At 41.1% G+C, this 14116-nt stretch overlaps 1 protein-coding gene across 1 annotated transcript in view; it reads right to left on the bottom strand.

The window, feature by feature from the left end:
• Papln (papilin, proteoglycan like sulfated glycoprotein) overlaps positions 1 to 10979 on the bottom strand; it is an 85898-nt gene extending 74919 nt beyond the window's left edge. The window contains exons 1-2 of the mRNA XM_087195360.1: positions 10827 to 10979; positions 6496 to 6620 (exon numbers count right to left, since the gene is read on the bottom strand). The gene's annotated coding sequence lies outside the window, so the exon portion shown is untranslated. The remainder of the gene's footprint in view (positions 1 to 6495; positions 6621 to 10826) is intronic.
• Between the last annotated feature and the right edge of the window lie 3137 nt (positions 10980 to 14116).

Raw genomic sequence — 14116 nt, 5'->3', positions numbered from 1 at the left:
ACAAAAAACAAAAAAACAAGGCTAGATAAAAACCCAGGAACTGGGCTAGGGATTTAGCTCAGGGGTTCTGCCGCTTGCCTGGCAAGTGCAAGGTTCTGAGTTCAATCCCTGGTACCAAAAAACAAAACAAAACAAACAACAACAACCTAGGAACCATCAGAAACTAGTTTGAAATCACTGTGCATGATGTAGAAAGTTTGGACATTAAAAGGATAAATGATAAAAAAAAAAAAAAAAAAAAAGATAAAAAAAAGTAACAGAGAAAACAAGACAGGAGACCCCTCTGCAAAAAGCCACTTCCACGGGAAACAAAGAACTGATCTAATTGGACTTAGAAGAGTCAAAGATTATGAGGACTAGGCCAGACTGGGCTTCATCTCTTTGGGCCCCCAGGAGTCTATGGTCATGATGATGATTGTGAGGGGCCAATTAATGGACTTTATGGTAAACAGTAGAGCTAAACAATCTGTGGCCCATTAGACTATCATCCAAAAAACATGTAACTATTGTTAGAACCACTAGAGTTCCAGAGAAGAGGCCATTTTTCCAGCCCAAGAGGTGTGTTACAGGGAGAAGGAAGATCTGACATAAGTTCCTATACTTTCCATACTGCTTAGTTCCCTTGCTGGGAAAGAATTTGCTTCATAAATTACAAGTCCAAATTGCCTTTGGGTCTCAAGAAAAAAATGACTTTAAATCTGACCCACCCAGAGGCTATGATTTAACCCTCACTATCCACAGGCTGAGAAATAAAGACTGTACTCATAAGCCACCCCACATCCTGCTTTTGCTGGTACATAAACCAGGGACTAATAAATATAAGCCACTACAAGACTTGCATGCTGTAAATCAGGCACCCAATCCTACACCCAACAGTTTCAAACCCATATACATTAACGGGACTCATCCCAACAAGTGCTGCCTGGCTCATTTTTCTGGACTTAAAAGATACCTTTTTCTATCTTCGCTTGAAACCCATCAGTCAACCCATTTTTACATTTCAATGGGAGGACCCAGTTACTGGCATAAAAGAGGAGCTCACTTAGACTAGGCTTCCCTGGGGGATTAAGAACTACTCTACGATCTTGGGGAAACACTGGCCACCAATCTCAAGGCCTTCCTATGCCAGGAAGTGACTGTATTTTATTACACTATATAGATGATCTTCTTTTTAGAGCCCCCTCCTGTGAGGACTGTCTCCAAGGAACTAGAGATCTTCACCTGCTCTAGAAGGCCAAATATAAAGTGTCTAAGAAAAAAAGCCCAAATTTGCCAACAAAAGGGTTTTATAGTAACAAAAGAGGAACATCAACTGGGCATTAAATGAAAAAAAAAAATGTCTGTGCCCTCCCAGATAAGACAGTTTCTGGCGGTGGCAGGTTCCTGCCACATCTGCATCCCTAACTTCTCACTCATGGCTAAGTCCTTATATAAAGCTACCAAAGTGGGGAAGAAAGACCACCTCCTCTGGGAAATTAAACAGGAGAGGGTATTCAAACAAATCAAAGAAGCTTTAACCCAATCTCCAGCCCTGGGGCTGCCAGATATAAATAAGCCTTTCTTCCTGTATGTCCACAAATGAAAGGAAATGGGGATAGGAGTTCTGATGTAGGTTGTAGGATCCTGGCACTGTCTGGTGGCATACTTGTCAAAACAAATAGATTTTATGGTCCTGGGGTGGCCTCCATGCTTTAAAGTGCTTGCTCCTACTCCCCTACTGATGCAGAAAGCTGACAAGCTGATTCTGGGACAGCAACCGACTATCCAAGTGCCACATTCAGTTATAACCTTGATGGGAAAAACAACAACAACAACAATAAACCCAAAAGCCAAAAAACCCACAACAAACCACCATTGGCTATTAAACCCAAGGATGACCCAATATCAGGGTCTTCTATGTAAAAATCCCTGCATAACCCGAGAGGCTGTAAATATCTTTAATCCAGTCACCCTGTTCCCAGTTGAACTGGGCACTCCCCTTCAAAACTGTGTAGAGAATGTGGGTAAAACATTCTTTTTTTTTTTGGTACCAGGGACTGAACTTGGGACCTTGTGCTTGCAAAGCAGGCAGTGGAACCACTAAGCTAAATCCTTGACCCTGGATAAAACATTCTTGAGTCAGAAGAGAGATCATGCAGATCACCCCCTTAGAGACCCAGATGTTAAATACTTTACAAATGGGAACAGTTTTCTACTAGAAAGGACCCTCTGGGCAAGGTATGCAATGGTGACACTAGACTCTGCGACAGAGGCTCAACCTCTGCCTACTGGGACTTTGGCCCAAAAGCAGAACTGATAACCTTGACAAGGGCTCTTCTCCTGGCAAAGGACAAAAAGGCTAAGATCTATACTGACCCTAAATATGCATTTGCTACCTTACATGTCCACAGAGCCATATATAAAGAGAGGGGACTCCTAACAACTAGAAAAATAAAACAAATTATAAAGAGATTTTACAGCTCCTAAATGCTGTGTCGGCTCCCAAGAAAGTGGCTGTTATACACTTCTGGGGGGCACCAAAAGATTAAAACGTCAAAAGCTAGAGAAAATAAAAAAGAGACAAGAGGCAAAGCAAGCTGCCATGATAGTCCCACAAAGGTAGACCCTAGCCATGCCACTCAACCCAGAAATCCCCCTTCCAGAGACCCCAAAATATTCATTAAAAAACCCAAGAAACTAATATATATATATTTTTGGTACCAGGGATTGAACTCAGGACCTTGCACTTGCGAGGCAGGCACCAGAACCACTGAGCTAAATCCCCAGCCCAAAAACTATATTTTAAAAGGTTGAAAACAGTTCTCTAAAGAAATTGGCTATCTCCCTACATGTCAGCCCCCAGGTTCATAAGACAAGTCCATCAGAGTCCACACATGAAAAAAACAGCACTGGAGACAATGATGAGCCAGCACTTCTATGTGCCAGGGCTCATAGCCATCACCTGAGCAGTCTGTGAACAATGCCTGACCTGTGCACAGAACAATCCAAGACAAGAGCCAGCCAGCCCCTAGGAATCCAAGAGGTAGGTGCCATTTCTTATAAAAATTCGGTTATAGATTTCACTAAGCTGCTTTGAGCAGGAGGCCACCAATACTTGTTGATATTTATTTACACCTTCTCAGGGTGGGTAGAGGCATTCCTAATCCAGAAAGAAAAAACACAAGAGATAAGCCAAGGTGCTGCTAAAAGACATCATCCCAAGATTCAGACTGCCTTTATTTATTTATTTATTTATTTATTTTTGATACTGGGGATCGAACTCAGGACCTTGCACTTGTGAGGCAGGCAGCGGCACCACTGAGCTACATCCCCAGCCCCAAATTGCCTTTATTTAACCCTGGGGTCAAACAACAGATCAGCATTTGTAGCTCAGGTAATCCAGGGACTTGGACAAATATTAAAAATAAATTAAAAACTACACATGGCTTATCAGCCACAGAGCTTAGAAAAGGTAGAACACATGAACTGGACACTTAAAAAATTACTAAAATAATATTGCCAAGAAACTCACTTAAGGGGATCAAGTCCTGCCCATGGTCCTCCTCTGAGTCTGGTATAACCCCATCAAACAAACTAGACATTCTCCTTATGAGATTGTATTTGGCCAGCCACCCCACCATCATAGGTCAAATTAAGGGTAATCATTATAAACCAGGAAAAATTGACCTTAAAGAAACAAATCAGGCTTTAAAAATCACTATACAAGACATCCATGGCTGAGTTTTTAAAAAATGCCTATTAGCTTAACAGACTCAGTATACCCATTCAAACCTGGGGACTTTGTTTGGGTCAAAAAGATAATAATAATAAAATCCAACTCTTGGGCCCAAATGGGATGGGCCTCATACTGTAATCCTGTCAACCCCCACTGCTATGAAAGTTGTAAGGACTCTGTCTTAGATCTACCATAGTTGGCTAAAGCCAACACCCCAAAACAAGTGGATCAGCCAGCAGGATCCAGACCACCCAAACCAACTGATCCTGCAACAAGATTGGGCCACCACTGAAAATGACAGCCTTGCTCTAGTCACCCCAGAAGCTGACTAGTCTACACATGGCTAAAGCCTGAGGAAACAACGGCCCTGCTTTGGTCACTCCAGAAGCTGACCAGTCCATGGCCAAAGCTTGAAGATCAACACAGAGTCACAGTGACATAATTTTCTTATCCTCTTTGTTATAATTCTTCTTTGCCTCTTACCTCTACTTGTCAAAAACATTCAGTTGGCCATAGAGACTCTGATAGACAAAAATACCACCACTAACCTGATGGCCTTAACCAAATACCAACCTCTGTTCAGTAGGTTGGACTGAGCACCCCTTTATGACAAAAATTGATAACAATAATGATAAAAATGATGCTCTCTATTAAAACTTGTTATACAAAGCATAAAAGGGGAGGATGAAGCAGGATTTAAAGAAAAATAAATCCTTCTCAGCCTTGGGCAGTTCCTCCCCCCATCACCTTCTCTCCCCTGGTAGCTGCAACTCCTTGTTCTGGTACAGATAAAATTAACAACTATGTCCTGTAAACAAAGTTTATGATACTCTGTTTTCATATGATTCATAAAACACTGTTTTCTTTCAAGGCAAAGTTACAAAACTGTCTGTCCTTGTCCTGTTCTGGTAAATTCACTTGCTACATCACTAGAAAAAACACCCCTTTTGACAAAATGTATAAAAGCTGGAACTTCTCTTTGTTCAATGCTCTTCCTTTGGATAGGAGTCTGCTGAGCCGGTGTGCACCTTAAACCTGAAATAAAGTCTTCCTGTTTCAGTCCATAGGTCTCTCCAGTCTCTTAGATTCTGACAACACTCCTGCCTCAGCCTAGGGCTGCACCACTATGCCCAGTTTAGGAAGGTTATTTTGAGATGTCCCCTGAACTGGCAGGAAGGGAACAGAAGCAGATGTCCACCAAAGAGGGAATTAAAGTCTGTTCAACATTTCAGGAGGTCTAAAGAATCATACATTCACTTCTCTCTAGTCCCAGACATCTTAATAAGCAATTAAGTTTAATATTATTTATGAGCTATATAAGTAACTGATTAGTAAACAGAAAAACCAATTACAACCTAGTAAGTCAGTTTCTTGTTGGACAAAAATCTTTGAAAACCTGGGTACAGGATAAATTTCCAACAACCATGAGCTTCCTCCTCAGGGATTTGAGAGATCCCTATGTCTGCTACTGTGACAACCACTGTATGGGGGAGCCATCTGCACTGGAAGAACCCACTGAAATTCAGGTGTCGGGGCTATGGGTATGGCTCAGTGGTATAGTATGTGCTTAGTATGCATAAGGCCCTGGAGTCCATCTCCCACATCAAGAAAACAGGGAGGGGGTGGGGAAGGGAGGGGAGGAGAGTGGAAGAGAGCACAGAACAGAGAAGAGAAAGGAAGAGAAGAGAAAGCAAAAGAAAGAGAAAGCAAGCTAGGCATGGTGGCACACACTTGTATTCCTGCCACTCTGGGCAACTGAGGCAAAAAGATTACAAGTTTGAGCCCAGCCTGGGCAACTTAGTGAGACCCTGTCTCAAAATAAAAATAAAATATTCTGCTGCCTGCCTTGCAAGTGCAAGGACCCAAGTTCAATCCCCAGTACCAAAAAATAAAAATAAAAATAAAAATAAAATAAAGTTTTTAAATAAGGGCTGGGGATGCAGGTCAGTGTGAAGGCCCTGGGTTCATTTCCTAATACCAGAAAAAAGAAGGAGGAGGAGGCAGAAGAGAAGGAGAAGAAGAGAGGGAGGGGAGGGAGAGGGAGAAGGAGGAGAGGCAGAGGGAGGGGGAAGGGGAGGAGGAGGAGGAACCAGGGATTTATCTTAGGGGCACCACGCCTGCCTTGCAAGTGCAATATCCTGAGTTTGATCCCCAATACCAAAAGAAAAAAAAGAAGAGGAAGAGGAAGAAAAAGAGGTGTTTTATAAACAGAATGAATCTATGAATCTGGGACAGGAATATAGCTCAGTGGTAGAGTATTGCCTAGAATGAGGTTCTTTCTGAGTTTGATACCCAGCACCATGAAAAAAACCCTATCTCTTTCTCTCTCTCTCTGTCTCTCTCTCTCTGATGTCAAGTGTTATTTGTATTTTTAAATTATCCTGTATCTTTGAGTTTATTCTGCTACCCAAGAATTTTACCTTCAGGTTCACCTTGAGGTCTGCTATGGGTTTACTCTGTAAGGGAAATATTCTCTTTTGCATGAGAAATTGACCTTGGCTTATGAAAGTTGTGCGAATAAAAATGGAGTCACTTATGTCAAACTCAACAAAACAAACACATAACCTTATGAGGCTGTGAGAGAGGGCATCTCATACACATCTGCCAGAGCCCAGCCTTGCCCCACCACAGCTTCATTTGCAAAGGGCTCCATGGAGAGGCCTGTCCAGCCTTGGGATTGATGCCAATCTTGTTATTGATCCTTGTAGGCAAGGATCATGTTTAAAACAACTGATATAGCTCTTTCTATTTTGCCTTTAAAAAGTCTTGTCTTCCTTTACCTCCATGGGACATGTCCACATGTGTTCCCATTGCAATGTTCATTCCTGAATAAATCTCCTAGTTTTGGAGAATCTCTCTCCATTTGCTGTTCAGGTTGACATAATTCGGAGTTAGAAGTGGGACCCTAAAGGAAAAAGAACGGAGTGAGACCAGAAGCAAGGTTACCTTTGGAAGGATGGAATGTGGGCATGGGTGGGGGGTGGGTGGAACATAGAGCCCTCTTAAAGTCTCTCCTTCCCAGACCACCTTTTCTCACCTGGTGAGCCATCTCCCAGGCCAGCTGCCTCCTTCTGAAAGGTGAATTTGGTTGATTGTTTTTGGTGACCGGTCTGATTTTAAGGCTACCTTAACAAAGCTGCAGTCTCTGGCAAGCCTTTCCTGATAGTAGGGCACCATCCCCACAGAGCACTCTGGTTTCTGCAGAACTGACATAATTTGTGACAACCTCATGTCTTCTCTCAAGAACTCACTTTTCATTTTATGCCTCTGGTTTCAAATTTGTGTTTGATCTGCAATGGCTGCTTTAAAAAATTTGTATGTAAGCATGTTTTTGGTTTCATTCTGGTTTGGTTAACATGCATCTGCAAATGATTGGGTTCTTGTAGTTTGTCTTTCCAGCTTGTTCCTGAACATTTTAAGGAGAAAATATTAAAACAACAGAGCTTATAGGATTTTCTTTTGCTCTTGAAAGTCTAAGAAGATCCTGAAATTTTGAAGGCCTGCCAAGCGAGGACTTCTTTTTAGGGCTGTCACTAGCTGTAGTATGGTCCATTCTTGTGCACATTCTTTTTAAATCAATGGGCAAATGATCCTAAGGATAAATTCTTAAATGGTGACTACAGGGTTAAGCAATCTGGAGGGGATCTAACAGGGAGAGACTTTAACCTATGTCTTTTTATTTTTCCCTCTGCTCTGAATCTGATGATTTTTTGATATATTTTAAGACAAAGCTATTACAAATTAAAACAAAAACAAGAATGTACTCTTGGTAATTTTTGTTGCTGTAGATGTTTTTTCTTAGGGCATTCCAGCCAAGGTAAGAAATAAAAGAGGCCTTTCAAATTAATGGCTCTGCAAACTACAGTAGCTCCATGGCAACCAACAACCTAGACACCTGGGAGTCATCCCTTTTGGAAATATAAATTTAGGTTTGCTCCGCTAACAAATGATTAAGATGATGGAACAGTTAATTAAATGATTGATAGTTTAAAGGAAAAGAACTAGACAAGTGTTTATGAAAGTTAGGCCGCAGATCAAACAGGTCAAAATCTTGAGCTCAGAGCAGTAATAAAAGGTCTCTCTACACTTGCCTAGCATGCACAAGGCCCTGGGTTGGATCCCTGACACAATGGGAAAACCCTCTCTGTCCTAAAAAAACAAACAAACAAAAAAACAAGAAAAATCTGTTTTCTGCCACACTAGCAAAAGACTAGAAAAAAGCCCCAAACTGCAAATTGACTCCTTTTTTAAAAAAAGCATTTAATGTGTTTTCCCTACCTGTGTTGACTAGTCAAGCAAACCAGACTGCCAAAAAATAAAATAAAATAAAAATCTGTTACTAAAATTTAGAGATGCATGGAGATTTTTTGCTCATTTGTTTGGTTGTTTTTGTTTTGAGACAGGGTCTTGCTGTGTAGTTCAGGCTGGCCTCAAACTCACTATGTAGCCCAGGCTGACCTCAAACTCATGGTGATCCTCCTGCCTCAGCCTCCTGAGTGCGGATATCACCGGCATGGGCCACCACACCTGCCAAGATTTTGTTTTTCTTACACAATTCAGCCAGCACTTGCTAAAATCTAAACATCTAAAAAATTAACTTCCAAATTCATTTGAGATTGAAAAATGAGTAAAAGAAGTTTTTTAAAATTGAAATTGCAAGCCAGGCATAATGGCACATACTTATAATCCCAGCACTCAGGAGGCTAACCCAGGAGGACTGCCATGAGTTCAAGCCAGCCTGAACCACATAGCAATATCCTTTCTCAAAAAGCAACAACAACAACAACAAAAAGGAAATTACAGTTTACATGGTGGTGTATGCCTATAATCCTAGCATACAGGAGACTGAGGCAGGATGATTGCAAAATTTGAGGCCAGCCTGGACTGCAGAGCAAGACCTTTTTTTTTTTTTTGGTACCAGGGATTGAACTCAGGACCTTGTGCTTGCAAGGCAGGCATCGAAACCACTGAGCTAAATCCCCAGCCCAAAACCTTGTCTTAAAAAAAAACACAAAAAACAAAACTGCTTTACTTGTGAGTTGGTCCATACAGTCTTCATAAGATTACCTATTAGGAAGAAATGAAAAAACCTTTAAAAAGGTCTTCATAGGGGCCGGGGATTTAGCTCAGTGGTTCCACCGCCTGCCATGCAAGCACAAGGTCCTGAGTTCAATCCCCGGTATAAAGAAAAAAAAGGTCTTCATAAATACTCTTAAAAGCTGTTAACTAGGACCCGAGTTCGATAGCCGGTACAAAAAAAAAAAGCTGTTAACCAGGCACGGGGATTTAGCTCAATGGCATCACACCTACCCAGAAAGTGCGCAAGGTCCTGAGTTCGATCCCCGGTACAAAAAAAAAAAGCTGTTAATCATTTGAACAGGTGACTCAAACTTACCCCATTTGTCAGTTGGATCCAAATAACAAATAGTTATTTGTTTGATTTTTCGTTGTATGGGGGATTTAATTCAGGGCCTTTGCAGTGAGATACATACCAGACTTTTTTTTTTTATTTTAATTTTTTATTTTGAGATAGGGTCTTGCTATAGCGCTAAGTTGCCCACATTCGCTCAAACTTGTGATCCTTCTGCCTCAAATTGGTGAGTTAACTGTGCTTCACTCTCATGGCACAGTTCTAAAATGACAATTTTATTTTCATGTGTGCACATGTAGCTATATGTATGCGTATGTGTATGTCTTATACATCTACATGGTAAAATCACTTAAGTACTTTTATTCAAATGATAAATGAGCACTCATAAAAATTATAGCTAAAACTGTTGAACTATATAGTAACAAACCCAAATGGCTTTTAGTTCACATGACTAAAGTAAATCTTTGTTAAATAAGCTGGCTTCAAATTTGATAAAATAGGCCAGACATGGTGACACATTCCTGTGATCCCAGCACTTGGGGGGCTGAGGCAAGAGGATGGCTGTGAGTTCAAGGCCAGGCTGTCTCAAAAATCAAATTCGATACAATAAAAATGAAGATGTGAATATTGCTACCACATTTCAGTTGGGATTGCTGACCAGACAGGGTTATATTAGTCTCCATTAGATGTTTCAAAGTCATAAAGCTGCAAATACCGCCTAAAAGCAGTGATCTTTGTTCATGTAATTCTTTGATAAGACTAATATTATTTAGTGAAAACAGATGTATTTTCTGAGTTATTGGTAAAATACCCACATATTTAAGGTTCTTACATAGATCAACACCTGCCATTCACATTCTTTAAAAAGTTAACAGGAAAATGGCTCAAAATGACTAGCTCTCCTCCTTTCCTGCTTTTAATGTTATTCTAAAAAGTTTAAAAAGCAGAAACAGAGGCAAAAATAATATGTCTCCCCCGCTTGTAAGAATTAGGACTCCAGCAAATCTGGCTCCTGAGGTTCTGCCCACCTCTCTCTTTATAGGATGTGGCTTGGGAGAATGGCTCTTTATCAAGCCTAAGACATTCCTCATGTTAGGAAGCTCCTGGGATAGTCATCATGCCTTGTGGTTTCTATATTTAATGAAGGAAATATATATATAAGTAAATTTGGAAACATACTTGGTTAGCTAATCAAATTTTCCTCTGGATAAATCTACATTCAAAAACAAATTATCCTTGGGTGTCTCCCACATACTTTTTTTTTGAGACAGAGTCTTGCTAAATTGCTATGTTGCCTAGGCTACGGTCAAACTTGTGACCAACCTGCCTCAGCCTCCCAGAGTGCTGGGATTATAGGCATGCACTACCACACCCAGCTTGATCTTTTTAAACTCCCATCTTTCCTTCTTAAAAAAATAAAAGCTTTAAAAATCCTGTCTGCACTGAGTTATATCCTGTACTTTTTTTAAAGTTTTGAGACAGGATCTCACTAAATTGCCCAGGCTGGGCTCAGATTTGCAATCCTCCTGCTTCAGCCTTCCAGAGAGCTGCGATCACAGGTGTGTGCCATTGTGCCATGATAAACTCCATCTTTTGTGGATGTCTCTTTTACTCTGAATTTCTGTTCAATTTATGTAAGTCAACAATGAACTCACTGAATCCAAGTACACTGTCATTTCACTTTTAAGCAGATCCCAGAGTATGGTGTGAAATGGGCTGAAAGAAATCTATGGTGCTTACCTGGTGACACAGAAAACCCAGCCTTTTCACTATTGCTTCTCCGTCCTGCACAAGATCCTTCTGGTCTCATCAAGAGCATTGTTGCCAGGGCTCCTAAGAATCAGCAACCTCTCCTGGCGCAGGCAGACAAATCCTGGTGCTTCTGCAGCAGCCTGTGAAACTACCCTCAGGATTCATGAATCAGTGGACCCTGCAGCCCTCACAGGAGTGAGGGTGCCCTCCCTGCCCTTCCTGCCCCGGATGCCCTGTGCTCAGGTAGCTTTTCCTCTGCTCCTTCTGCAGATAATGGTCAACTGGATTTTCTTAGTACCTGCTTGGTGTATACGAAGGTTAAATTCGTCTTAGGAGTAGGTACATATACTTAACATATCTTGATTCTTTTTATTCCCCTTTCCCTCCCCACCCACCTCTGTCTGTCTCTAAATCTCCTGAACTGTGGATTTTCTGCCATAAATTCATTTCTGCTCAGTCATTCCCAACACTGTATGTGCTGTTAATTTTTTAGAAACAAAAGATTTTGTAGAGTTCTGGGATGGAGAAGACATACTATACACTCAACACCAGGTCAATAAAAGTAATGTTGCTTTTTTCATAAGTGTGACCCCGTTCTGGGGATCAAACCCAGAGTCTTCTGTGTGCAAAGCAGGCACTCTACTACTGAGATATACCCTCCACCCAACTATTTAAGATAATCCTCTAACAAATAAAATGTGTTTTGACAGGCTTTACAATAATGTGAAAGATTCTAGAAAAAAATATCTTTCAGAAATTTCTTTCAGAAATTAAGTAGTCCTTGGTATCTATGGAGGTACTATACAAAGTCTCTTATATAAAATGGTATTATAAAAGCCAGGTGTGGTGCTCACGCTTGTAATCCCAAAACTCAGGAGGCTGAGGCAGGGGGATCAAACCTGTGAGACCCTGTCTCCAAAAAAAAAAAGAAAAAAAGGGAAAAAAGAAAATGGTACTGAAAAATGGTACTTGCACATAATCTATTTACATACTTTATCACATCTAGATAACATAATACCATGGAAATATTATGTAAATTATCCCTTGCTGGTTGCAGTGGTACATGCCTGTCATCCCCACACTTTGGGAGGGTGAGGCAGGATTCCAAGTTTGAGTTCCACCTCAGCAACTTAGTGAGACCTTGTTTCTAAAAAATAAATAAAAAGGGTTGGAGATGTACCCCAGTGCTAAGGCCCTGGGTTCAATCTCCTGTCAAAAAAAAGTTATTAGGGAATAATAGGAATTTCTGTATATGTTTAGTACAGATAGTTTTTTCCCCTGGTTTTGATCTGTGAATAGTTGAATAAACAGGTGCAGAACCCATGGATATGGAGGTGGACTGTATTGTTATAACAGATTTAATATTGCACCTTTCAGAGGTGTGGCCTGCTATAATCCATATCACTTTATTATGAAGGGATAGAAATAATACATTTGTTTCTAAACTGTCTTGGTAACTGCTAGTCAGCCCTGAGTTCCACATCACAATGGTTTTGTGTAAGAAAATTAAAATAGCTTGATTCATGCCTTTATTGATTTGACAAATACAGGAAAATGTGCAATCATCTATCAAAATTATATTTTACCATGAATTTGAAAGGTATTTATAAAAAGTCATATTCACAGTCTGAATTCTGTACAAAGCAGTATCCACAGGAGTGGAAGCCAGGCAATGACTGCATGAGAGTGAATGATCCTGCCGAAGCCCTCCTCCTAGCAGCTCCCGTTGCAGCAGCCAGACAATCCTGTACTCCATGCAGCTGGTTTGGAGCTATCCAGTTTCAAGGTCATGTATTTCAAAAGAAAAAGTGCTTTCTGGGAAATCTCTCCGCTACCCAGACAAGCAGAAGTGCCAGCACCACATTCCAAGACCCAGGGCGGATCCAGCATCCAGTTACCAGGTCCCAGGAAATAGGTTTGACATTCAAGAAAGGGGTTCATCTCAGCACCAGGATGTTTTGTATTAGGCAAATCTGAGGCATTTCCTACCACGTGAGTATGCTGTTCGGAAGAAAACATGGCAGGTGATTCTGAGCCATAAACTTGAGTGTTAGTAAGCTCAGCTCCAGTCAGCGATTTCAGAGGGCTGTGAAGAGCTGAGTCCATCATGTTTAATCTGTTGTTTTGGTAATTTGAAAAGAGATGAGATCACAAGCATTGCTTCTAGACTCAAATTTATAATGATGATAGGGTACTGCCTCCATCTGAAGGGCAAAACTGAATGTTTAGTTTTCAAGTCCCTGCCGAAACTCGGCATTCAGAATACCCTTGGAGGCAAGGATGAAAGAAAGACTGGTCCTTATATATAAACTGGCCAAAAGCAAATTTAGAGAAAAGAGTACTGAAAGGACTGGTTTCTAAAAGAAGTCAACTCTATACATCAGTTTTATAGGCTTTCAGTAAATGGTCTGTGAAAAGTGGTTACTGACAATATTTTAAGAGGCGTTAAAGAGGTTGTGCCAGGAAGCAAGAGGCTCCAGCTGCATTCTCAGAATGTATCTTACTCATCTTTGCATCCTCAGACCCCAGCACCAGGCCTGGCACCTAGAAGATGGCAAATCCTTTTGAAGTGGTTTCTGAGCTCTCTTCCTTAACAGGGTCAGTCATGAACAGCACACATGCAAAGCCTAGTTCTGGGGGGCAGAAGCAGCAGCTTCCTATAGATAACCCATATCTGGTCTTCCTTAGTTTAACTTCTATTTCACATCTACACATTGTGATCAAGAATATATATTAAGTTATTTAAGGCCAGGTAAACACCAAGAACTAAACATATTCCTTTGGGCATCTATTACGGAAAGAAGGGCTCCTAAAAACCAGAATTTTAAGAGATCCAAGAGTTTAAAATAGGAAACATAGCCTTTTAGTTGTTAGTTGTGTAGTAAACTCGATAAATTGGTTTTTCGTTCTTTTGCAGTGCAGGGGATTGAACCCTAGCGCATGCTAGGCAAGCACTATTTTCCTCCAAATCACTTGGAAAACTTCCTGCTCTCCATGTTTTCTCATTGAGAAATTAAATCATTTAGAGTTATGACCCTTGGACCACACACTAACCAACTGAAAGTCAAACAGGAAGGAGAGCCCTTCCTTTCTGGCCCAATTCTGTAGGTCTTCCAAATACAGCTGGCATTCCCTTGGGCACTGCATCCTTCTCCATGTAAACAGCCTGCATCCTCAGGCCAGTCCATCCAGACATAGTGGCTGCATCTTCCTTCTCTTCACTGAGCAGGCTGGCTGTCCTGGTTGTGCTTTAGTGTTGGTTCTGCCCGGCTCACAGC

Source organism: Heterocephalus glaber, unplaced genomic scaffold (genome assembly GCF_053883595.1).
Source record: "Heterocephalus glaber isolate CG9 unplaced genomic scaffold, H.glaber_assembly_v1.0 deba00001608, whole genome shotgun sequence".
Taxonomy (NCBI): domain Eukaryota; kingdom Metazoa; phylum Chordata; class Mammalia; order Rodentia; family Bathyergidae; genus Heterocephalus; species Heterocephalus glaber.
Note: the sequence above shows the minus strand (reverse complement) of the source record. Positions and strands in the feature narration are given on the sequence as shown.